The sequence below is a fragment of the Leopardus geoffroyi genome, chromosome C3 (genome assembly GCF_018350155.1).
Source record: "Leopardus geoffroyi isolate Oge1 chromosome C3, O.geoffroyi_Oge1_pat1.0, whole genome shotgun sequence".
Classification (NCBI taxonomy): Eukaryota; Metazoa; Chordata; class Mammalia; order Carnivora; family Felidae; genus Leopardus; species Leopardus geoffroyi.
In genome coordinates, this window is record NC_059338.1 from 57909120 (window position 1) to 57935650 (window position 26531).

General features: G+C 50.3%; 2 long non-coding RNA genes across 4 annotated transcripts in view; both read left to right on the forward strand.

The window, feature by feature from the left end:
* Positions 1-11532, forward strand: part of LOC123585157 — a 50391-nt gene extending 38859 nt beyond the window's left edge. For all 3 annotated transcript variants that reach the window (XR_006705952.1, XR_006705950.1, XR_006705951.1), the window contains one exon: positions 9856-11532. This is a non-coding gene — a long non-coding RNA (uncharacterized LOC123585157). The remainder of the gene's footprint in view (positions 1-9855) is intronic.
* On the forward strand, positions 1652-6627 carry LOC123585158. The gene is made up of 3 exons (XR_006705954.1): positions 1652-1808; positions 4251-4408; positions 5707-6627. It is a non-coding gene; the product is annotated as an uncharacterized LOC123585158 (long non-coding RNA).
* Positions 11533-26531: the final 14999 nt, after the last annotated feature.

Below are 26531 nucleotides of genomic sequence, written 5' to 3' on the forward strand. Positions count from 1 at the left end.
CCAACCAAGAGTCGGAGGCTCAACCGACTGAGCCACCCAGGCGCCCAGTAGTGACGTGCTGCTCACAACTAGAAGGCGGTGGAAGTGATGCTGTGTGACCGTCGGGGCCAGGCTAGTCGAGCTGATACCTTTTTCTCCCTCTCAGGGCATGCGCCTTGGGACTCCTGATCCATCGTGGAAGAAAGCCGGTGACCCCGGAGGGGCCCAGCCCAGGCTGGTGCCTGGCGTGTGAGCGAGGAAGGAACCCAGCTCAGGCCAGCGGCTGACCGCGATCTCACGAGAGACTCTAGGTCAGATGGCCCACTCTCAAATTTCTGACCCACACAACCCGTGAGCGCTAACAAACAACTGTTGCTGTCTTAAGCCACTGAGTTTGGGGCTGATTTATTATGACCTCACAGGTGACAGATACAAATGTCACCGAGTACTAGCCCTGTGGGATAGGCGCTTGTGACCTCAGTTTACAAATGAAGAAACGGAGGTGTTAGAACTTACGGAGCAGGTAAGACAGCACGAGGAGATGCGGTGCTGGGACCCAAACGTGTGTCCGTGGGACTCCAGAGCCCGCACTCCATCCTCCGCACTGGGGGCTGCCTCATCTGATCCCAGAAGAGGTTGAAAAAAATGGGTCAAAATACCTTCTTCTGGACCCGCGCTACAAATCTGCCAACGCCCTAGGGTTAAGCACACACGCTCACGCTGTATTTGGAAGATCACCACCGGCTCGACCCATGCGTGGCTGGTTGTAGGTCGCTGGCAGCGTGAATGTTCTGGAAGGTTCTCAGTGCCGTGCGTCTCCTTCGGAGCAGTGCTGGGCTCACAGGGAGCCGAGGGCAGGGTGCCAGTTGGAGGGGTGTTTAGCCACCCCGAGGGCCCCGGTGAGGCCTGTGGACAGCGGTGAAGCCCGAGCTCGGGGTCCGTGAGGAAGAGCCACGTGGCGGGTGGTGAGAAATGGTGGAGGCAGACAGAACAAACAAGGCCGAGCAGTGGGAGGACAGCTGAGCAGGCAGTGAGGGTGGCAGGCGGTGACAGAAGTTCTAGAGAGCAATGAGGAAAATATTCGTGGAGACGACCGATGAATGTTCCCTAGAGACACACAGTAAGGGCTCCCTGCCGCTGAGGGGAAGTGACTGCTGTGATAGGGGCCCCGCGGGCCACTTTAGAATCCCCGTCTTACCCTGGACACGGCTGCTGCACACAGGGTTCTGGAAGGCAGGGGCAGGACATTCAGGTCAACGTCTATCAAGCGCCTTTTGTGGGCCAGGGACCAGCCAGTGATGGGACATCTGTAATATAAATAGGACATAAACGTATCATGTGCCCCACAGGGGCTTGAGGTCTGCAGGGGAACACTGTTTTAAGACCTACTGTGTGCCTGGTCCTCTATTTCCTCGTTACTCATGTTATTTTATTTAATCTTGGCACTAATTCGATCAAACAGGCCCCACGACCTTCGTGAGAAGCTGAGTTGAAACAACATGCCCAGTGGTTAGCTTTTAACTCATTCTGATTCTTTTTTTTTAAATGTTTATTTGTTTTTGAGAGAGAGAGAGAGAGAGAGAGAGAGAGAGCCAGAGCATGAGTGGAGGGGGGCAGACAGAGAGGGAGACACGGAATCTGAAGCAGGCTCCAGGCTCTGAGCTGTCAGCACGGAGCCCGACGCGGGGCTCAAACCCACGAACCGAGAGATCGCGACCTGAGCTGAAGTTCGACGCTCAGCTGACTAAGTGACTCAGGCGCCCCAAACTAATTCTGATTCTGAGGCCCCTGGTCGGTCCACTACAGAGCCTGGCCCTGGGAAGAAAGAGGTCGGTGCTGCCTGGAAGGGACCTGGGGGTGGGGGTGGGGGGCAGGGAGACTTCTCAGAAGGGTTAGACCCGCTGCGGACTGGGGATGCCGTTGGTATTTAAAGCCCGGCGCCCAGGCAGCAGGACGGCACGTGAGGGAGGGCGCGGGGCGAGGCCGCCGGGGAGGCTGCACAAGGAGGCCCGGGCCAGACTGGGAGGCGCTCTGTGCCTCTCACTACAGGATCCGGACTCACCCACAGCAGGAAGCACCCCGATTTTCAAACGGGGAAGTGCCTGGATCGAATTCGCCTTAAATTTAGGGCGCTCGAGGTCGCCCTGGTGGTTCTGCGGAGCACCCTCAGGAGGGCCCGGACATTTGCACTTGGGTGTCACCCTGACCCCTGAGAGTTTCACAGTTCTTGGTCTCCCGCCAGGCCCCAACCTGGTGAACGGATCCCAGCATTCCTCTGCTCAAAACCCTGCCGTGGTTCATACAGAGCTCTCATTTCCTGAAAATGACCCGCAGTTTGCCGCCCCCCCCACCCCCCCCCCCACCCTTGTGTCCTCTCTGAGGTTTCACCTCTCACCCTTCCCTTCGGTCCTGCTGCCCCGCCCCGCTCGGCTGGCCTCCTGTCGCCCACCCCTCCAGGCACACCGCCCTGCAGGCCCATCCCGTTCCCCCCCTCCCTGCAGTGAATCCCTCAGCGAGTCTGGGGAGGGGGGGTGGACCAGTACCTGACTTGTGGCATCCTTGGCCATTTTTATCTGACTTGGTCACGGAGGGCAGTCACTAATTAAGTGGATAGCTGAACCGGGGTGGGGGGGTGCAGCCTGGAGAGGAGAAACTGGTCCGGTGGGGTTCAGCTGTGCACCCTGGCCTCGGAGACACAGGAGTCCACGGCCACCCGCATAGCATCAGACAGGAGTGCCCCTGTCCCCACCTTTGTCCGCACCCATTTCCTCTGCCTTAGTTTCTTACAGTGTATGCGGCTGCTTCCCCTACCCCCAACCGGCCCCTTCTGGCTCCTACAACTGCTCTCTGTCTTTCTCCCTCCTCTGAGCAAGGTTACGGCCATCACAATGCCAACTGTTTTCCGTTAAATTCCAATCTCATGCGCTAGCCATAAACGTTTCGGGTTTTTTGTCCCCCTCCTTGGTACTGACACTGCACAGGTCAAGGTCGCCAGCACCTTCCATCCTGCCCTATGCAGTGACCACTATTCTGTCCTTATTTTATTTGACCTTGTGGCCGCTTCCCACACGGTGGTCCCCCTTGATAAACTGGCTTCCTTTGCTTCCTGTAAATACACTCACGGTTTTTTTCCCCTAAATATCGGCTACTCCTCTTCATCGCCCTTTCAGGATCCCTCGGCCTCCCCCATTAGCGGCTCCCCTGGGAGGCGTCATCTGTCCCCCAGTGTCCAGTCGGGCTGGCGCCACCTCTGAGCTGTGTCCCGGGTGTGTCCGCTTCTCCCATCGCCACGGCGGTGGCCACCGTGACCCGGCTTTCGCCATCTCTGCTGGGTCGCTGCGATGCAGGTCGAAACTGGGATCCTGCTTCTTCTTTGGGTCCATCTGGAATCTAGCCTTTCCAGAGCGGCTGAAAGGTCTTCCCCAGATTCCAGTCCAGCCCCACCATTCACTGCTTAAAAACACACCCGTGGCTGTCAATCGCACAAAGAATAAAATACAGACTCATTGGCATGGCCTACAGGGCCCACGTGAGCTGTCCCCGCCTCTCCGTGACCTCACGTCCCTGCCCACGCCCCCGGGGACCCTGCTCCAGCCGTTCTGGCCTTGGTGCCCTTCCTCACACAGATCCAGGTTTGGTCCGGCAGGAAGGCTTTTCCTCTTGTGGTCCGGCTTCCAGATGGGCCGACCGTTGACTTGTTTTCAGCCTTCAGATGGCAGCCTCGTCGTCACCTCCCTTGGGGAAGCTTCCCTCACGCTCTGACTAAAGCGGCCCACCTCCTACTTTATTTTTATAAATTTTGTGACCAACAACTGTGTTATCTCAATTCTGAGGCACCTAGCTGAGCTCTTTTCACTTTTTTCTGACGCTTGCCTTATTTTCTCTGCTCCTTATACTTTTCACTTTCAAGTTTATGCTCAGCTTAGCTTCATCTGTGGGATTCCCGGGAGGTCTGCGTTGAATAACTGTCCCTCCAGATATGGTTTCTTTTAGCATCTGCTACGAGCTTGAGTTTGCCATCCACGTGGGGCCATTTTATGTTCACTTTCTCTTTTGGAGTTTCTGAGACGATACAGACAGTGTAAACATGAGTCCCAAATCCACATGAGGCTGGGGTTATGAATTCTCAGAGGAGACTTTTTTTTTCCCCCAAAGAACCCTAGATGATATGTGCAAGGATTGTTTTATGCCTCCTCTGTTGGTAGGTAGATTTTTTTTTTCTTGTTCTTCTCCACTGAGCATAGAATTTTAATGTTCCTGAATTCATGCAGGAGTCTTGGATTCATCATCACTCCACCTTGTGTGGCTCAAGAGATCGTTGTCTCCTGTTCCCATGTGGTTTTGCCGTGGACAAAGAGAACAAAAGTTGACCCTGGAACAGCCTTATCTTCAGTCACTCTCTGGGGGAGTTTCCTTATTTACATGCAAGGTCAGCTATAGATTTGAGAGCCTTGATATATATGACCCAGTATTTTATGTGGCTTTGATGGGAAGGTTTACATGTTATCAGCCTACCATATTTTGAGATAGAAGTCCCTCATTTTTATTTAACTCTGTATTAGTTAATGCTTTATATGTTGATGTCCCAATTATTGATAATAATCTTAACTCTTTAGAGAACTTTAAAGCTCAGAAATCCTTTTCATATCTATTCTCCTAGTAGGAATCACTGGCTTCCTTGTATAGTCAAGGAAGCCACACTCCGAGTGAAGCGACTTGGCTAATAATGGCCACTATTTTTTGAAACCTACTCTGCATCAGGCGCTATAAATAGATTATGGCAAAGGCTTACGGCGGACCCATGAAATGGGTATTATTTTCTGCATCTTGTGGTTGAGAAAACTCGGCGTCCGAATGCTATCGTAATTGGTCTGAGGTCCCATGGCTTGTGACATAGTGGCCTGCCAGAGTCCATTCTCTTCCCAGTGCTGTCTCTGTTCATTCTCCAAGCTACTTTCCTAGATGTGGGTTTTTATGCATTTTAGTGAAGGCATTTATGCGTCTTAGTGCAATTTTGTACTTAGAAAGTTCTTTACTAATAAACACGTTTATCAGTAACTTGGTTAGTTGTAAGGGTGCCCTGTTTCTTCAATCTCAGTTACATCTGGGAGGAAAAGCTCTTTTGGAGCCTTAAATGACCCACCTGACACCAGATGCTGCCATTCACTGTTTTTACCTGCTCCAGGTAGGGGACCCTGGCCTAGGGATTACAGACGGCCCCTGACCTATGATGGTTCGACTTATAGCTTTTCAACTTTACGTTGGTGTGAACGCAATATGTATTCAGTAGAGGCTGTATTTTGAGTTTTGCACTTGGATCTTTTCCAGGGCTAGCAATACGTCAACAATACTCTCTCCCGATGCTGGGCAGTGGCGATGGGCTGTGGCTCCCGGTCACCAGCAACTGACGTACAACTGTTCTATACTCCTACGACTGTTCTGTTGTGCACGTTCAGTTCACTGTTCAGTCAATTGCATGCAGCACTTTTTTATAAAACCGGCTTTGTGTTAGATGATTTTGCCCAACCGTAGGCTAACGTTAAGTATCCCGAGTACGCATAAGGTGGGCTAGGCTAAGCTATGATGTCTAGGTGGATGAAATGCATTTTTGACTCAGGATATTTTAAATTTACGATGGTTTTATCAGGAGGTAACCCTCTCATAAGTCAAGGAGGATCTGTATTAGCTAGCATCTCAAGCTGTGCCTTTTAATTTTTATTTTTTCAGCCATGATCTTTCAAATGATGTTTCACATGGGACCCCAATACAGATGAGATAATTGGAGAAGTAGTGGGACTTTCTGAGGACATGTAGGCCAATCACTGAGTTCACTTCTTGAAAAATTAGTCACCTTGTAAAATTTAAAAAATATGTGTATGTATATATATATGTGTATACACACACACACACACACACACATATAAACAAGTAGAAATGAATAAAAATCATTGGCTTTGACAAATACGTTCAACTATCTGTTAAAATAGCTCTTGATTCTTAGTCCTTTCCACCATTTATGTCCATATAATGATGTGAGCCCAGGTCGTTGAAAAACCATGTCTCTAAGAAAGAAACAAGAAATTGTCTCTAACAAGACAATTGTCTGAAACATGAATTGTCTGATGGGAACCCGATCTCCTGTCCTAGCTCTCTTCAATTCAGTCCAACAGTCCTAATTTGTCAGTCACAATGAAACAATTTGGTGTTCATTAGCCAGATTCAGAGGTAAGGAACTTGAGACTTCAAAAGAAATCTCTCCTCCCAGTAGGCCAGTCTGTAGTCTCCTGGGGATGTATCCCTTTTTCTCTGCCAATCTGGATGTTTCCATGTACAGGCTCTGGGAGGCCCTGCCTCAGGCCACTCCAAAGCCAGGGGTTTGAACTCTAAAACCAGGTGTCTCTTCACTACACAACATTATTCCCTGGTCCATGGGTTTTCAACTCTAACAGACTTTCTTCTCTTCTTCAGCCTGGCCAAAATAATTCCATTTCGTATTTGAGACCCAAATCACCTCTCATGTTCTCTCAGAAGTGACCCTTGGCTGCTTCTGTCCATACAGACATTTCTGTTCTTTGAACGTAGAGCTGATACACAATTATAATGACACTGAAGACACATTATCTTGGCTACCTTCTCTATCTGTCTGTTGCATTCTTTTCAAAGCTCTACAGTATCTCTGGCTGAAACGAACAACGCAGGAAACAACACATGTTGGCGAGGATGCAGAGAAAGGGGAACCCTCTTACACTGTTGGTGGGAATGCAACCTGGTGCGGCCACTCTGGAGAACAGTATGGAGGTTCCTCAAAAAGTTAAAAATAGAACTACCCTATGACCCAGCAATTGCACTAGTAGGTATTTACCCAAAGGATCCAAAAACACAGATTTGAAAGGGCACCTGCGCCCCGAAGTTTATAGCAGCACTATCAACAATAGCCAAACTATGGAGAGAGCCCAAATGTCCATCGACTGATAAATGTACACACACACACACACACACACACACACACACACACTGGAATATTACTCAGCCATCAAAAAGAATGAAATCTTGCTACTGGCCATGACGTGGATGGAACTAGAGGGTATTGTGCTAAGCAAACTGAGTCAGAGAAAGACAAATACCATAGGATTTCCCTCGTACGTGGAATTGAAGAAACAAAACAGATATACATAAGGGAAGGAAAAAAAAGAGAGAGGGAAACGAACCATAAGAGACAACAGAGAACAAACTGAATGTTGACGGAGGGAGGAGGGTGGGGATGGGCTAAATGGATGATGGATGTTAAGGAGGGAACTTGGTACGAGGAGCGCTGGGTATTATGTGTAGGTGATGAATCACTAAATTCTACAGTGAAACCGATTTTACCATATATGCTGATGGGCTAGAACTTAAATAAGACATTGAAATTAAAAAATAAAGAAAAGTGACGTGATACCTCTTTCTTCGTAGACCAGGCTTTGTCTAGTTCCATACGGAGAGACTTTTCTTTTGGTATCACACTTCCGCATTACAATGTGGTCATGACTATCATGGTACTTTTATCTTGGCATGGTGTTTGTTCCAATGGTTATGTGTGTGGGAAATCCCTTCTGTAGAAGCTCTTGGGGTGAAGGGCATAGACGTCACCTGTTTTTTGACAGAAGTTGTGCCGGAGAGAATGTTTCTGCACACCCTCACCAGCGCTGGGTGCCATAAATATTTGGACGGAATTTAGTGGCTTTCCGTGTGTTAGGTGAGCACATAGGAAGTGAGGCGCTCGAAAAAACATAAGTGCTCCCTTTCTTTTTACTCTACAGAAAGGACTCTCTAGGTGTTGGGATGCTAAACAAGTTTGATCTCTCTGAATCCCAGCTTTCTTATCTGAAAGAGGGGTTAGGAGTACGTTAAGGATATTTCCAGAGCTGTTGTCAGGATTAAACAATGCAATGGAAATAAAGAACTGCGGGCATGTGCTCCTTGTGTTCCCGATGACGCCAGGGAGCAGGGCACGAGGTGAGGAAAATTAGCACCATCATCCCACCCAACAGCGGCTGAATGTTGGCCACACCTGGCTACCGCTGCAAGTTCTTGACTTATTGGCCTATTTAACATTCGCCATCACACTGTGCTATTACCATCCCCATTTCATACCAGCTAGTGAGGAGTGAATCGCGGATGAAAACCTAGGCAGTCTGGCCCAGAACTTGAGATCGTAAATCTCCCACCTTTTGGACATCAGATGCTGTCCAGCAGGTAGCCCGCCCTTTGTTTGTCTCGGCCTGACGTGTAGCCCCCACAGCACCTTCTTGCTAAGGCCGGGCCGGCTTCTGGGACCAGGCTTTACCATCCCTCTGTGGGCGTGAATCACATGAGTAAGTGTCACCTGCCGTGGTTCCATAAAAACACTGTAATTAAAGAGGACAGCCAGGGGAAAACAATAAACATACTTATTTCAGCCAGGTAAAAAACCAAAATCACAATTTACTTTATGCATCCAAAGACTGATTCGATCTGTGCTGCATACTAGAAAAGCCCCACACCTAGTTAAGCCCTACATAGATCCCCACGGACATAATTTTACACTACGCCTGTAGCAGGTGCCTTTAATCCGCCACGGGGGTGGGGGTGGGGGGGTGAGGGGGGCGGAGAGTAAGCCGGAGTAAGAATCGTGTACTTCAATTTTTAAGTAGAGAACATTCCCCCATGCCCAAAGTGTACAGGTCATTTTATTGCAGTGGAAACACCTAACCTGTCCCGAGGCAGGGGTGGTGGTAGGGGATGGCGATCTTCTTGTGACATTACAAAAGGACAGTGAGGTTGGGAGTATCAAAAAGCACGTGTGAACTTTTGTTGTGCTCTTAGGACAGATGGAGGCAGGTCTGCGGGGTGCAGCCTCAGGCTTTCAAAAGAGGTCCCGCCTTGTGAACCCACAAAGTATACACAATCACACACAGGGAAAATGCCTGGAAGGTTATACAGCACAATGTTAACTCCACGCGGCGGGATTAGAGGACATTCTCATGTTTTAAAAGTGTGCTCCTAGGGGTGCCTGGGTGGCTCAGTCGGTTTAGTGTCCGACTTCGGCTCGGGTCACGATCTCACAGTTGGTGGGTTTGAGCCACCTCGGGTTTTGCGCTGACAGCGTGGAGCCTGCTTCGGGTCCTCTGTCTCCCTCTCTCTGCCCCTTCTCTGCTCGTACTCTGTCTCTCTTTCGGAAATAAACATTAAAAAGAAATTTAAAAAAATGTCTTTCTGGAGGTGCCTGGGTGGCCCAGTGGGTTTAGGGTCTGACTCTTGATTTCTGCTTGGGTCATGTTCCCAGGGTTGTGGGACTGAGAACTGCGTGGGGCTCACACTGAGCATTGAGCCTGCTCAAGTCTCTCTCTCTCTCTCTCTCTCTCTCTCTCTCTCTCCTGCTACCCCTCTCCTCCATTCGTGCAGGCTCTCTCTCTCAAATAAAATTCAATTCAATGTTGGGCATCTGGGTGGCTCAGTTGGTTAAGCGCCTGACTCTAGATGTCGGCTCAGGTCCTGACCTCATGGTTCGTGAGTTCAAGCTCCAAATACGGCTCTGCACCAATGGTGAGGCACCTGCTTGGGATTCTCTCTCCCTCTGTCTCTCTTTCTCTCTCTCTCTCTCTCTCTCTCTCAAAATAAACTTAAAAAATGTCTTTCTGAATTGCCTGAAAAAAAACTTTTTTGAGAGAGACAGCAAGATGGGCAGGCTCCTTGCCCCACGCTGAGCTAGGCAGGGGCTCGATCTGACCACTCTCACCACCGTGAGATGATGACCTGAGCCGAAATCAGGAGTCAGAGGCTTAACTGACTGAGCCGCCCAGGCGCTCCTGAATTGCCTGAAAATTTTCAATGAGGATCTATTTCTTTTAAACTCAGGAAAATGAAAAAGCCATCCTCTAAGAAGGAAACCCACTGGAAAGCAGAAGAGGCTGTGCCCTCTGGGTCTCTCTGTAACCGAATCTGGCAGTCTACCTCTGGTACTCAGCATGACCTTGAGATGAATTCCAACCCATCCTGCAGCATGGCACCATGGGAAAGGAAGGCATTAGAGCCGGAGAGCTGGGTGTTATGGTTCTACCACGGGGGCGGGTTATTCCACCAGTCTGAGTTTTGGTTTCTGTAGAGTGTAGACAATAATACTACCCTTTTTGCTTTAAGTATTGGGGATAATACACAGAGGGTGTTTACCCAAGTCCTTGTCATTCACTGTTTCAACAACACCCATTCCCTGCGCACCTTTTCACGCCATGCACTCCTCTGGGCACTGGCAATGCACAGAGGCTGCAGGTTTTTTTTTTAGAGTATGTGCTTTCCAACTCTTTATTTTAGTTTAGGACATCCTCCATATCTGATCTTTCAATGTATTCATTTTCGTGGATGCAAAGCTACACATCGGGGCTAAGGCACATCCGCTCTGGCCCCACCATCAGGTGTTGTTAGCCATCGCCTGTGGCTATTTTGGCTTTGCCATCATTTAGGGCTAAAGGTGTGTTTCCTGGGTTTTGCCCTTCTTTGCAAAACAAAAAGAATGAGCTAAAAAAGCTCGAGTATGGAATACCACTTTAATATTACAGGCATTCAGCTTTATTGAAAAGACACCTTTGTTGTCCAGATACCAGGATCCTAACTTAGAGACATTTATGAAAATGTCCACAGTTGTCAAAGACCTCGTCTCTGTTAAGTTATAAAAGCAGCGAACACCAGAGAAGATAAAAACATGTTTTTAAGAGAGTCAAAGTGATACAGAAGGGTTGGAAGTGATGCCATCAATGTCTATAGTTCTGGGGGGAAATTTAAGTTGTTAAAGCCAGCTACTAGTGTGGACAATGATCGAACACTTTTTATGTGTCCTGTTCCAAGTGTATGAATGAGTTGAACTCTCGCATCGAGGAGGTATCATTCCCTCCCCCCATCTTAAAGATGAGAAAACTAGGCACAGAGGGATTACATAGCTAGGTTACAGGTAGTAAATGGTAGGGTTGGGATTTGAACCCAGGAATCTGCATATCCCTGTCCTAGATTGTAGCTTGCACATTGGTTCCCATGCAGCCTCGCTATAGACTTAGGAACAAATGGATTGATTCACAACGTTTTGAAATCCAATCTGCTTGGTAGTAGAGAAACTCCTGGCTAGACACTACTTACGAACTCTGGTTGTTGGGATGCCAAAATTGGGAGTTGCTTGGCCAGAATCACCCACGGGGTGCCTACTACTCTATTCCTTAATATCTGCTGATAGTCAGAGAATCTTAGGAAGAAAACAGAAGAATTAAATCTCGGTGGGGAATTTATTTTCTCTACCTTAAAATTTTATTGGAACACTAGCTGATGGTCAAGTTAAATGAAATGTCAACAAACTCAAAAGAGCAAAGACCCTTGAAGGTACCTGGTAGGGGCTAGATGTTACTGAACTGGCTGGCAGTCTGGGGCCTGAAAGATGTCGAAGGAAAAATGAGACGCATATTCGGTTACCGCAAGTAATCTCTTTCTCATTGGTGGGACAGAGGGCAGGGTCGCGTGCTGCCTGCCTGAACCACCAGGTTCTTTGCTTTTCCTCTACAGGAAACCATAAGGGCCTTTTCCCGATACTGACAGTTCCAGAGTCTATTAAGTCTGATTAAAACAAACAGCAAAAGAGCTAACGTATCTGTCACCAGCTCGTCAAAGGCTTTGTGACACTCACGGCAAAGCCACCGCTAGCTTTTGTGTCCCATCAGGTCTGCATGACTTCTGCACGACGGCATTTAGAGTCGGTGCTCAACTCGGGATTAGAAGATCTGATTGGCCGAGTTGTAGTTAAACTAGTAAATTAGTAACAGAAGGCATTTGACCTAGATGGTTGTATTTCTTTAGCTCATGCTCCAGGGTTTATCTCTACCTTATATTTTGGGAATAACCTAAGTAATTCAGAACAACTGTTACATAAACAATGAGTATACCAGCCCATTCTCTTCTTGTCATTGAGGTCATTCTTGTACCTCACTTGTCTTCCCAAGACAGAAGCAGAAAGAGAACTACCATCCCCCCAGTGTATGTGTCTCTGTGTTGGCCACACAGAAATCCCATGATCTCCCACCAGCCGGAGATTTCTCTACCAGTCCGCCTTTCGAGGTCCTCTATTAGACGGCCAGGAGCACTGTCCTCCTCGGGCTGTAGTTTTCCCTGGCGGGGAGTCTTGTGAATGTCCCAGGCAACCCTCTGCTCTCCACAATTTGCGTCTGACAAGACCCCGGAGTTACAGAAGCTCAGAACATTCGAGACTCGGTGTCCTAGGACAGTCAGTATCTCTTCCACAACAAGGCGTTATTTTAAGCCGACCGGAAAACTGAACAGATTTCTAAAACTGCTGTTGAACGCGTTACACGTGAAATCACACATATGCCATTAGTTGCAAAAGCACTTGAAGGTGGTTGCCTCAGGGGCGCCTGGGTGGCGCAGTCGGTTAAGCGTCCGACTTCAGCCAGGTCACGATCTCGCGGTCCGTGAGTTCGAGCCCCGCGTCAGGCTCTGGGCTGATGGCTCAGAGCCTGGAGCCTGTTTCCGATTCTGTGTCTCCCTCTCTCTCTGCCCCTCCCCCGTTCATGCTCTGTCTCTCTCTGTCCCAAAAATAAATAAACGTTGAAAAAAAAAATTAAAAAAAAAAAAAAAAAAAAAAGAAGGTGGTCACCTCTAAAAGAAACAAGAGAAAAGCCCATGCCGGAGCCCCTGAATACGGGAAGCCAGTGTGGGGGTGTATTTGGTGCCACAGACCAAATTTGTTCCACGACCTCCTGGTCCCCACTCCTCCACACTCCTAAGTCACACTGAGACTTTGCTGCAGGCTTGAGGTTGGGTCCAAAGGACCTGAGCTGGCCAGCGGCCCAGAGGCGCCAGATGGCTGGCATCTGCAGGACACGGTGACACCCGGGGTTAACGAGGGGAAGGAGAATGTGTAGCCGAGAGACACTGAAGTCCGAGCGGTGGTTCTGCTCCGGTGACTCCCTAAACTGTTGGTTGAGGGCAGTTATTCATAGCAGCGCTAATCCCCCTTCTCGCTCTCCCCCTGGCCAAACATCAAAAGAGTTAAAGGAAAACGCCAGAGAACATCAATGTCAACCTGAAGCCCACCACCCGAGCACACCTGATCTCGTTTTGAAAAATTTTCATTTTTTTTTCTAGCTTCTCTTCCCGAATCTGCCTTTTAATCTGTGCGACAGGTCACATCCACCGCGAAATGCAAAAAGGGACAGAATCCTTTATTTGGGTTTTTCCATGGAGTCAAGGTGAAGGAGATTTTTTTTTTTCATCTGAGTGGGGAAGTTCTGGAAAGTGGGCGAAGCGTATCCGAAATTTTGGCTTTCTGGCTTCGGCTTATCGGACCCTTTAACACTTTTGTGGCGTGACCTTGAGAAAGTTCCCTCGTCTCAGCGCACCTCGCCTAAAGTGGGTTGTAAGAAGCTTCACTTTGGCCTGCAGAAAGGAAGGCCCCATAACGTACATGCGAGTGTTAGTACGAATAGTTAACACGGTACGTGCCACTCACTCTTTACAGCTGGTAATATTTTCCTCTTATTTAAAAAAAAAATCCAAACTTGCAGCAAAGTTGAAAGAATAGCGGAACGAAGATGCATTTCCTTTTTACCTAGATTTGTCGATGGCTACCATTTTGCCACATTTGCTCTATGCCTTTTCTTCCACACGTGTGCGTGTTCACAGAGAATTCAATTGTTATTATCTCTAATGTCTTAACACGTGTCTTCTAAGCACAAAGACATTATCCTAGACAGCAGTATAAATGTCACGCTGAGGAAATCTAACATTGAATCATGATATTATCTAATATATAGACCAAGTTCAAATGTCCCCATGTGTCCCAACAATATTTTGAAATGTTCTAATCATTGTTTCAATCCAGGATAGAATCAAGAATTATTCAATATATTAGCCGTCCTATTCTTTTTAATCTAGACCGTCCCTGAGCCTTTAAAAAAATTCTTGTATCGTTTTGACATTTTTGAAGAATTCAAGCCAGCTGTTTTGTAAAGTGCCCCTCCATTTGTTTATTTTTTTTCATTTTTTTAATGTTTTATTTCATTTCCAAGAGAGAGAGAGATGGGGACAAAGGATCTGAAGCGGGCTCCGTGCTGACAGCAGTGAGCACAATGCGGGGCTTGAACTCACGAACCGTGAGATCATGACCTGAGCCGAAGTCGGATGCTTAACCAACTGAGCCACCCGGGGGGCCCCAAGTGTCCCTCGGTTTGGATTAATCTAATTATCGCCTCATGCCTGGCTTCAGAGTAAACCTCCTTGTGGAGAGAATGTTGAATATGTCATATTCTTCTTAGCGCATCAGTCACATCAGGAGGCACAAGATGGCAGAGTCCCATTATCGATGCCGGTCATTTTGATTAGTTCAGTTGACGTCCCTCAGATTCTTCCATTCAGAGGTCCTTTCTTCCCCCATGTTTAATGCATCAGCAATCCACCGCCGGCGGCTCCTTGTATGCTCATCTTTGTGATTACAGCCAACATTTCATGAGATATCTCTTCCCTAATGAGTCTATTTTCTTCATCCAGCCACTCTGGCATTTGCAATTCTTGGGTGTCTAAGTCCACCCTCACCAGTGGCGTGACTTCTGTGTGCTTGGTCATCTTCCTTAGTTCATTACTCGAGCTTCATGATAGAAGGGTCCCGTGGCCTAACTCGGGGAAGCTTTCCTCCAGGGCGGGTTTGACCCTACCGCTGCTGGTACAGGTACCCTTCCAGCCTCCCTGTGGCTTTTGACTTTGAGCGGACACGTGGGCTCAGCTCTCCCACCTCACCGCTCTTCCAAGATTTATCACACTCATGGCAGAGAGGCTCTTAGAATCTTGCCTCTCTCTCTGTTTACTATTGACGGTTCCAAAAATCTTCATCTTGCCCTAACCTCTGAGAGGTTTGTGGCCACGGCTTTTGGCCTAATGGAGTGCCGTATGGATCAATACCCCAAAAGTTCACAAAGTTTTTAAAAGAATGGTATCGGCTTGGATGAAATGAGAAGAAAACAGTACGAAATGAAAGGAGATCTGTGAGCCTCTCGAGTCGTGCAGACGGGGAGCTGGCTGAGAAAAGCACTCAGCTGCAAACTCAGGCCAGACTCCGGCAAAGGGAAGAGACCTCAGAGGGCAGAGAACAAAGGGCCAGCGAACAAAGCGGCAGAGCTGAGCCCTAGTCAAGAACTGGCAGCCCGATTGCAGCATCACTTACAGACCCGTGGCACGGTGTGTCTCTCGTTCGCTTGTGGGTCCACAGCTGTGAGGCCCCACCAGAGTGGGGGGCTGGTCGCTGGCATGTAGACCGGAGGAGTGGGGCTCAGCCGCTGTCCCTGAATCACTCTGCACACCTGAACCTGACTTTACTGCTTTGACCGGGTGTCATGGTGGGATGGGGCTTGTTGGTCTCGAGGGAGGGGTTGAGTTTATTTTGCAGGTGGGAAGGCTGTGAAGTATTGTGGCCTGAGGGTGAGCCGTGGTGGCTGTATTTTTTTTTTAAATTTATTTTTTTTTCAACGTTTATTTATTTTTGGGACAGAGAGAGACAGAGCATGAACGGGGGAGGGGCAGAGAGAGAGGGAGACACAGAATCGGAAACAGGCTCCAGGCTCTGAGCCATCAGCCCAGAGCCTGACGCGGGGCTCGAACTCACGGACCGCGAGATCGTGACCTGGCTGAAGTCGGACGCTTAACTGACTGCGCCACCCAGGCGCCCCTGTATTTTCGAAAGATGGCCACGACGACATTTCTGCTTTCCTACAATGCAGTCTCGATACCTCTCCCTTGGAGGGGCAGGGTCTCTGTTCCCTTTCCTTGAGTTCGGGCTGACGCCTGACCCACAGCAAAATCGAGGCTAGATCATAAATGCTGATACAGCATCCTGTCTGGTTCTCTTGGGATGCTCGCTCTTAAAGCCCAGGCGCCTTGCACTGAAGTCCAAGCAGCCACATAGCGAGGCCAGGTGTCGGTGTTCCAGCTGAGAGCCCTGCCGACAGCCAGCATCGACCACTGGACACGTGAGTCGAGAGCCTCTGCAGACTTCCCACCTCCTAATGTCAAGCAACCCTGAACTTCATGTCTTCCCAACAGAGCCCAGACATTGTAGCATGGTGGCAAGCTGACCCTTTCTGAACTCCTCCCCCACAGAACACGTGCACATAATGTTTTTGTCTCATTTTGTCGTCAGTTTGGGGTAGTTTGTGCCGCAGCAACAGTCCCCAGAACACCGGACGGAGTTTGTGCCTCCCCGTGGGAGATGTCAACATTGTTTCTTACCCCCTCTCGTTCCCATTGCCTCCAACTAGAAGCCGTTTTCCAAGGTGGATGTGGGAGACCATTCATTTCGAGCAAACTAGGAGCAAGAAACTAGGTGTTCAAGAGAGGGAGCGGGTGCCTGGTATCCCCTGAAGAAACAAAGCGCTTGGAAATGTAACACCGCAGGAAAATTCCGTCTCATTCCAAGCAAGACTCAACGAGTTCGTATTGAACATTGTGTTAAGCATCAGGGCGAGCATACATGACACAGGAGACACTGCATGCGGACAAGAACAGCTCAATTAAAAAAATTTTTTTCAATGTTTATTTATTATTGAGAGACAGAGAGAGAGCGTGAGCAGGGGAGGGGCAGAGAGAGGGGGAGACACAGAATCCGAAGCAGGCTCCAGGCTCTGAGCCGTCAGCACAGACCCCAACGCGGGGCTCGAACCCATGAACCGTGAGATCGTGACCTGAGCTGAAGTCAGACACTTAACTGGCTGAGCCACCCAGGCGCCCCTGGACAAGAGCAGTTCAGCATTGCTTCCTGTGTCCAACTGCCAGCTTTTCTTTCTGTGTTCCACTTCAAATTCTCAAGAAGGAATATGATTTTTTTTCTTTGTCCCTCGCTGGGTAGTTTTCATATAAAGCCGGCTGTTGACCCGCCGGTCAGCCCATCGGTTGTCTGGCTTTGGGTCAGTCACCTGCCCCACTCTGCAGGCCTGTGGCACAGACCTGCTGCTTTGGGCTGAACTGCGTCCCACCCTGAATGCATATGCTAAAGCCCAACCCCTCCCCCCACCCCCAATCCCTCAGAATGTGCTTTTACTTGGTGATAAGGCCTTTAAAGAAATGCTTAAATAAAATTGAGGCTGTTGGGGTGGACTTAGCCCAATATGACTGGTGTCCTTATAAGAGGAAATGTGCACACACAGAGGGACACCGGGGATGCGGCACAGAGGAAGGTTCCAGTGAGGACACAGCCAGCAGGCGGCCACTGCAAGCCAAGAAAAGAGTCCTTAGAAGAAACCAAACCCGCTGACGCCTTGATCCTGACTTCTATGCTTTACAAATTCCTTACAACGCAAGTAATCTCCCTTGCAAAGAATTAGAAATACTCAGATGGAAAGACGTGAATAAAACATCACACACATAATTTACCACAGTGGCATCAACTTTAAAGCAGGTCATGGAGCACAAAATTGGTTCTCAAAATCTGTCTTGAAACAGACAACTATTGCCCCACACTTAAGGCTAGATGAGCGAGGAATTTGGGGCAAGCTTTTGGTCTCTGAATACAGAATCCAGCTAGCTAGACCTGGCGGGGCATCACTTCTCAGGAAACCAGAAGGATTCTTCCAGATGAAAGAGTCCTTAGAGATCGTCTGACTTGACCTTCCACACCACAGATGAGAATCCTGTATTCAGGAAGCATCTGCCAGCCTCCCGGACTTCCGCAGGTGGCTGGAGGGCAGAACCAGCCCGTCACTGGGGTCCAGATTTGCTTTCATGGTGCATCAGCTGGGCTCCAAAGTCGAGCATCTACAGTGTCAGATCCTGAGGGTGACCGCCTCCGAGTTTGGTGTGCCACAGGGTGTTCTAGGGACAGCGTTCCTCAGTGCCTTCATCAGAAGGCTCCAGACTGCTTGCCAAAGATCAGCAAGTTTCCAGGACCCGTTCAGACCTAAGAAATCAGAAGCCTGGAATGGGAGCCAGGAATCTGTATTTTATTTTATTTATTTTTTAATTTATTTTTCAGAGAGACAGAGAGAGAGAGAGAGAGAGAGAGACAGAGTGCAAGTGGGGGAGGGGCAGAGAGAGACAGAGACAGAATCCGAAGCAGGCTCCAGGCTCTGAGCTGCCAGCGCAGAGCCCAAACATGGGGCTCGAACTCACAAGCGGTGAGATCATGACCTGAGCCGAAGTCAGACGCTTACCCGACTGAGCCACCCAGGCGCCCCGGGGATCTGTATTTCAGCAAGCAGCCCAGTTGATTTTTATTCGCACTGAAATTTGCTGAGCACCAGGCCAGGACAAGTGCAGATTTCTGCAGTGTCCTCTTCCCGGAGATCATCTTTCTTTTTGGTCCTCAGCCCCGTCCTCTGCGTCCCGCTGCCGTCCTGGGCTCCCCCTCGGCGTTCCTTTCTGCCCCGTGCATGGGCCGAAGCGCTTTTCCTCTTCCTCCTCTCTCCCCTTCACCTGCTGCCCTTCTGGGTTCTTACCTCTGTCCCTTTCTTTCCCCTGTGTTGTATTTCCCCCACCTCTTGCGTCTGACCCGCTCTGCTCCCTGCCAAAGTGGGGCTGGGGCATGGACCCGGGCCAGAGGCCAGCTGGCCAGGGAGGGAAGGTCCCGATCTCAGCACAGTTCTGGTCAGGACGCACCCGGGGAGACCAAAACTGGGATGACACATACGTCTGCAAGGGACAGGTGAGGGAGGAGGCGAGGGGGCAGATTTACGACCCAGGAAATTCCGTGAGGAAGCAGGTCAAGGAGCCCAAGGTGGCCCGCAGGGTGTGGTAGGGCAGGGTGGGGGCCTTGGCACACCTGCCCCCCCTGCCTTCCTGGCAACCTGTGCGTGGGCGAGCTAAGAGCAACTGAGAATCAGGTGCCTGCTTCTGCACGGACACTTCGCCGGCCGCGTTCCCGAGTGTTTACCTGCCGGGGGGTGGGGGGGGGGGGATTTGTGTCCTCAGCTGTCAGACCCAAGGCTGTTTGAGGAGTTAGCGCCCACCCCTTCTGGATGGAGAACCTTAAGCATACAGGAGTGGAGGCTTTCCTGAGACGCCCCTCATGCCCAGGTGCGCGAAAGGCAGGTGCCCCCTCAGCGTCCGACGCGCCGTGATCCGGGGCGAAACCGAGAAATCAGTCGACATGGGTCTTTGTCCAGTGCAATCTAAGAAGCTGGTATACGAGCACGTGTCCATGCGGTCTGGCCCAGAGTAAGCGTTCATGCAGGGGGGCTGTTACTTATTATGGAACTAGTCTTTTATCTGCCCCGTGTCTGCATTTATTTCCCATCCGGGAAATCCAGATCCCTGGGCCTGGCATTGGGGGACCTCTCCCAAGGAGGTCTTTGTGTCACAACACCTGGAAGGACCGCAGGCAATCCCTCCCTCCCCTGGAGAGCACACACACTACCCCCTTATTAGGTGTGAGCTGTGCTCGCTCTTCAGGGGCCTAGGAAATGCCATTGCTGACATTGGGCTCCGTTTGGCTGTGCCCTTCACCTGTCGCTGGAAGGTCCGCTACGTCTCACAGACTCCACGAGGCGGGACACAGGTCGGCAGGAGGAGAAGCAGAAGCGTCCTCACCCGGGATCCCACCTTTCCAGAATGTAGCTCCCCGACCAGTGCTGTCTAGGTCGGTCAGCAGCACCTGAGACAGGAACTCCGGGGCGGGGGGGGGGGGGGGGGGCTTCCCATCAGGTGTCCCTCTCAGAAGGCTGTGTTCCAAAAGGCCAGCCCAGCCCGGGTGGTCAGGCCTGCCCGGACCATCCCTGCCCCACCTCCCGGGGCAATGGTGCCGGGCCTTTCTTCCAGAAGCTGTGTCTGCATTTATTTATTTTTTTATTATTTTTTTTATTTTTTAACGTTTATTTATTTTTGAGACAGAGAGAGACAGAGCATGAACGGGGGAGGGTCAGAGAGAGAGAGGGAGACACAGAATCTGAAACAGGCACCAGGCTCTGAGCTGTCAGCACAGAGCCCGACGCGGGGCTCGAACTCACGAACAGCAAGATCATGACCTGAGCCGAAGTCGGACGCTTAACCGACTGAGCCACCCAGGCGCCCCAAGCTGTGTCTGAATTTAAATGCCTGTTGCTGGATCCTCTGCCCCCAAGAGTCACAGACGAGCCCTACATGGGCCAGTCTGGCCTTAGCACCCTTTGGCTGGCCCGCCCTCCTCCACTGGCACCCTGCACTGCTCACCACCCCCGGATTCCCCCTGCACCTTGCCCTGGCCTGCCTTTTTTCTTTCTTCTCTGCTGGAGGCATTCCTGCTGCTTCCAACCTTTTGTTAACCTCTCAAAATCTTAGGAACGCGCCCCGCCTGCCCCTGCTAATCACCCTCCGCAGCCCCGCAGAAAGAACCTGCCCCTCCTCGCCTCTGCTTCCCTGTGCACTCGGCCCTGTTGTGACACTTCTCCCCAGGTGCCATCATTAAATGGTTACACCTGCGCCTCTCCGGGGCTCCAATGTCGGCTCCACGGGTCTTTTAATGGTGTCCCTGAGGCCAGCCTTGGGGTTTCAGTATAGTGGTCTCTCGGGGACAGCTGTATTTTATCCTGGCGATGCACCCCTCTCACGAGCCCCAAAGATGAGTAGCTGGAAAAGGATCTTTGGGGGAATTAATCTTCACTATCACATGCAAGGCTGAAGCCTCTACTGCCCACTGGACTCTGAGATGACAGAGACTCTCCTAAGAGAGAGGGGCCTTTAGTGACTAGGCTGCTTTCCTTTCTCTGTTTTTAAATTTATTTTTTATGTTTATTTACGTTTGAGACTGAGAGAAACAGAACACAAATGGGGGAGGGGCAGAGAGCGAGGGAGACACGGAATCCGAAGCAGGCTCCAGGCTCCGAGCCATTAGCACAGAGCCCGACGCAGGGCTCGAACCCACCAACCGCGAGATCGTGACCTGCGCTGAAGTCAGACGTCCAACAGACTGAGCCACCCAGGCGCCCCCAGGTTGCTTTCTCATCTTAGCTGCATTGTGTTTGCAATCTTTCTTTCTGTTCTTTCTTCTTTCTCCCTCTCTTTCTTTCTTTCTTTTTCCTTCTTTCTTTCCTTTTTAAATGCCTGCTTATTTAAATATTTAATTTATTTAAATGCCTGTTCCTTTCATGCATTCATTCTCCTGTGCCCCCCTCACCACTCCTCCTAAAGCCGGATTCTGCTGCTGACATGGGTCAGAAGACCTCATTTATTTCCTTCTCGATCCTAACACTTATCTAGCTATTTGTCTGTGTGTTTATCTTCCCCATCAGGATATAAACTTCTTGGGCACAGAGATCCTGCCTTCTGTCTTTGCTCTGGTGCCCTGGTATTTATAGGATGAATTAATGGGTGAGCATTAATGGGTGATGCATTTCACCATCTCTGTGTGTCTGGCTCTGGGTGAGGCACAGCAGGTGCAAAAGAAAGACAGCTTTTGTTTTCCGTGGGCTGGCTCACAAGTCGAGGAGACCGCTGCCACCAGGGTGCAGAGTGACAAGTCCTGACTTAGCGGAACACGGGGTCTCTGGGGAAGATGAAGGGCTCACCTGAGCTGGAAGGAGGTGGGGCTGGAACGGAGGTTCGACATTTGCGTTGAGTCCTGAAAGGCGGTGAAATTTACCAGGCAAAGGAGACACGAGGGACATTCTAGGGTGGTGGAGCTCATGGACCAAAGCCTGATGGGGAGAGGAGGGCAGAATGGAAGTTCAGGGGCGGCCGGAGCCTGGCATGCGAGGGAAGCAAGCCCACGAGATCACTGGCCTCATGGCAGAGTGGCTGTCCCCGTGGGTTGGTGGCTTTACTTCGTCCAGCTCCGGGCAAACCTGGGACTACAAGAGGCTGTAGGCCCAGCTGAAGAAAGGGAAGTGTTTCACACCCCCCCCCCGTGACCCCCGTTCCTCCCCGACAGGGCCCCTTCTCTCCACACCGTTCCCGGGAGGGGCTGTGGGGACCCTGTGACGGGCGGCGTGGGCAGCATAGGCCCGCTGGGGAAGCCAGCTCGCAGAAGGACTCAGGCAGCATCCGAGAACTCTGCCGAGTCAGCAGCAGCTGCAGCGGGGGCAGGAGAAATGCAGAGGAGGAACACGCACTCGGGTTCCTGGAAAAGGCAGATGGCCAATCTCAGGATGCTTCTTTTCAAGATTCTGGGTAGTCCTGAGCTCGAGCCTTTGGGGGTGTCTTTGAGAAGCAAGGGGACGGGGTGACAGCCAGCCTGTTGATCCCCCTTCTTCCCTTCCACTGAGACTGCTTGAGTGCCTGTCACGTGCAGGGACTGTTCCAGCCATTGGGGGTATGACGTGGAACAGAGCGCAGTCGTGCTCTCACGGAGCCGACCTCCTAGGTGTGTGTGGGGGGCAGGGAGGGTGGGGATAAAGAATATAGAAGAAAAAACCGGACACATAACACATGTCAGGTAGTGATGAGAGCAATGAAGAAAAATAAGGCAGGACAAGAGAAGAAGGGTGATGGGTGGTGGGTGTGTGCCGTTTGAGAGAGGGGCAGACATGACCTCCCTGGACAGATGACATCTGGGCAGAAACCTGGCTGAAGTGAGGGAGAGAGTATCAGAAGGGAATCGGTAACTCTGTTAACGGAGGGCGTTACCTCCTAAGGAAGTGTCTCGTCCAGCAGGGAGAGCACAGCCCCAAACAATCTCCCATTCTATGAGTGAGTCTAAAATAATAATTCTATACTTAGTATAATGTTACATTTTTGTGTATTACAGACTGTAATAAATTTATATAGTATAGGGGCGCCTGGGTGGCTCAGTCGGTTAAGCGGCCGACTTCGGCTCGGGTCATGATCTCGCGGTCCGTGAGTTCGAGCCCCGCGTCGGGCTCTGTGCTGACAGCTCAGAGCCTGGAGCCTGTTTCAGATTCTGTGTCTCCCTCTCTCTGACCCTCCCCTGTTCATGCTCTGTCTCTCCCTGTCTCAAAAAATAAATAAAATGTTAAAAAAATATTTAAAAAATTTAGATAGTATAAATAACATATTCATATGTATTGTTATATTATACATAATATATATTTTTGTATGATACAGTGGTGATAAGATTTAGAATATAATTAAGCATCTGTCTCCCTTTGCAATTCCCTACTGTCCCTGGACCTGCCCTCTCTCGGTAGCAGGATGGATGGCAAAGAGTCAAGTCCCTGGCTTCTCTGTTTCCAAAGAGGCTCACTTCATTTGTGTAATTTGCCTGTAAAAGTAGGTATAATCCTGTCCGGTTTCGAGGTCAGAAATCTGGGACTTATAAATTCTTAACCCTGAAAGCAGAAACCGTGGTTTTAAAAAGCCAAGGTTTCAATTTGTAAGAGTCGAATCGCTTTTAATAATCTGCTCAAAAACGATAGGCTGCTCAGAGCAGAGATGTGCGGCCCTGGGGCCCTGGCGGCCGGACCAGCTAAGGCCAAGGGAGAACAGGTGCTTTCAGTGGACCTGAAAGCAAGGCCAGTGTCGCTGGGAAAGGGCTCAAGGTGGCCTTGGCCTTCTCTCTGGTCTCAGGGGATGTTAGGGGTTGGGAATCGGAGAGGAGGGGCCACTGTGCCCCTGGAGGGGGGAGTTGAGGGGGAGAGAGGGCCACACGGGGTCACCAGTGGTAGATGGGCCTGATGTGGCACTGGGTGCCTGGATGACCCAGCAGGAGGAAGAGCCCAGATGTTGTCTGGCGAGGTGAGGAGGGGCTCCGTGTGAGCTGAGTGATGGCCTGTGTATCTGGAGAGGATAGAGGGAAACAGAAAGACCCCAGTGGGCCAGGGGCCGGGAACCCGATGGAGTCTGAGACGTGCAGCAAATGCCCTAACGGACAAAGGTAGATAGACTGGCAGCTGCCACCTGGTGAGCCAGGTGGGGGAGGGGAATGTGGCAATGACCAGGTTCAATTGACGACTCTTTTAAAACGGGTCCTCCTGGGGCGCCTGGGTGACTCAGTCAGTTGAGTGTCCAACTCTTGATTTGGGCTCAGGTCATGATCTCGAGGCTCGTGAGGTCGACCCCCAACTTGGGCTCAGCGCTAAGCGTGGAAACTTCTTGGGATTCTCTCTCTCTCTCTCTCTCTCTCTCTCTCTCCTTCAAAGTCAATAAATAACATTTAAAATAAATAAATAAAATGCCTTTTTTTTTTCACCCCAAGAGACTGGGTTAAGTTTTCTGCCAACAGGCAGAATAGGTACATGAACTAGAGAGAGTTAGAATTTCTTGCACATTTGAAGCATGTAGTTCGCAAACTAAGCATTTTGACCCACGATGCAAATGTTGATTAAGTAACCCACAGACACACAGAGTTCTTTGGGAGATTTTCCAGCTAAAAATCCATCATCGGTCTTTGGTCTCCTGAACCCCCCCGAAATGTGGCAAATGCTCCTCCGCTGGAAAAAAAAAAAAATGCGAGAGTTTCCTTAGGCTTAAAAGCCTTGTGGTTCACAGAGGGAAATCGGTCTCCTTTTTGTTTTTCTACAAATACTGCCGGTTATTATTTATAGCTCCTCTGGCCCCAACAGCTCTACTCAGTCCTGTGTCTTTGAAATCCCCCGGGGACAGGTTCCCGTGTGACGTTAACGTTTTCATCCTCGCGGGGATTTCTAAGCCTGATGTTTTGGAACAGGGCACAGAGGAGTTTCCGAGTCAGCACTGAGCGTGCCTCAAAGGCCGGGTGGGGCGTCAGAAGAGAACAGACGATTGACGATCAGACAGGTTTGAGCTCTGGCCCTTGCAGGCTGTGTGGCCTCTGTAGAGTGACTTTACCTTTCTGAGCCTCTGACTTATCGCCTCAAAAATGGGTACCGCACCCACTCTTACAGAGATATGATAAAAATAAAGTGAGGTAATGTATTATTAGTCTGTAGGGCTGCAGACCGGGCAGCTTAAACATAGAAATTCACTTTCCTCATAATTCTGGAGGCTGCGGGTCTGAGATCAAGGTGTTGGCGCAGTTCGTTTCTTCGGGGGGCAGGGGGGCTTTCTCCTTCAATTACAGATGATCGTCTCAGGAGGACACCAGTTGTATCCTGTTAAGAGTTCACCCATATGACCTTAAGGTACCTTAAGGCCATGGGTACCTTAACTACCTCTCTAAAGACCCTGTCTGTAAATATAGCCACCATCCCGAGGTCCTGGGGGTTCAGCTTCAACACATGAATCTGGGGACAGGATCAGCCCATAACAGGGAGCGGGTGTGAAAGGGTCTCAGCACACAGATGCTCAGTCAATGTCAGTTGCCCCCCCCCCCATTTCGTCAGGGTGCCGTGGGAGCCTCAAACTCTTTTTTTTTTTAATTGTTTTTTTAACATTTATTTATTTTTGAGACACAGAGAGAGACAGAGCATGAGCAGGGGAGGGTCAGAGGGAGAGGGAGACACAAAATCCGAAACAGGCTCCAGGCTCCCAGCTGTCAGCCTTGAGCCCGCCGCGGGGCTCGAACTCACGGACCGCGAGATCATGACCTGAGCCGAAGTCGGACGCCCAACCGACTGAGCCACCCAGGCACCCCAAAGGAGCCTCAAACTCTTAATGACAACTGCTCTCCAGAGACGGTCCCCTCGGAGGCTGCCCCGGGGGCAGGTGGCAGGGAGGCCACATAATTAGAATGCAGGAGATCGCGTAGAGCCAGAAAACTCAATTCGGTTCATACTCTTTAGATGTTTGGATTTGGGCCACACTCATCATTTCTCAGGTTGGCTTCCTGACAGTCATAACGAGCTAACAGGGCAGGTATTAACATTATAATAAGGCCATGGCTCCGACAGGCTTGACTTCTGTCAGGTGCGTCCCAAATACTGCTTTAACTGGATACGGAGACTTTGGGCGAAGCCTTCAGCGCTGACACATGTGAGATACTCTGTCCTCCGGCCACCCTGGCTTCCAGGCTCCGCTATGTGGAGTGCAAATACCCACACGTTATCCAAGACCCGGTGTTGCCAACCTCTTTCACGTTGCCCGGTGGGTGACTGAAAGCTCCCATAGGCTTTCTGGAAGGCAGGACCAGGTGTTGTGTCGGCTTCCCGTCACCCTGGCTGACAAATGGTTCGTGTTCTGTGTCTTCTACATGGATTCTGGCGTTCCCTGTTCCTAGCTGAACTGCCTTCAGACGTAGCAGGACTCTCTCAGGCGTCCGTCGTTCCCAGAATCTTCTCCATCTCCACAGAGGTATTGTCTTGATGAGGGCTGCCTCCAGCTGCCTGAACCCATGGGAACTGGAGGTGGCCCATGACTGTGGGGAATCCAGTGTGTGGGCTTGGGCCAGAGACTGGGGATGAGGTGGCCGGAAGTCTCTGGACGCTCGTGTGCCTTTCCGAGACAGCTTTTGCTTTCCATTTTTTGTTTGCTTTGTCCCTTGAGGCCTTACCCGTCCACATTTTGCTCGTGTGAACGAAGCCCGGGATGTGAGTCAGGTGGCCATTTTGGGTCCGCAGGGGATTGCCCTCGCTCTGCTGAAGAGAGACCTGTATGGGAAGGAAATCACAAATCCACTTCTGCTTGGGAAGACTGGCACGGAGCGTCAGTGGGCAAACACGTTGGAAGGATGTGACGGAACAGCCCCTTTCGTTGAGGTTTTTCTCTCCGGTCAG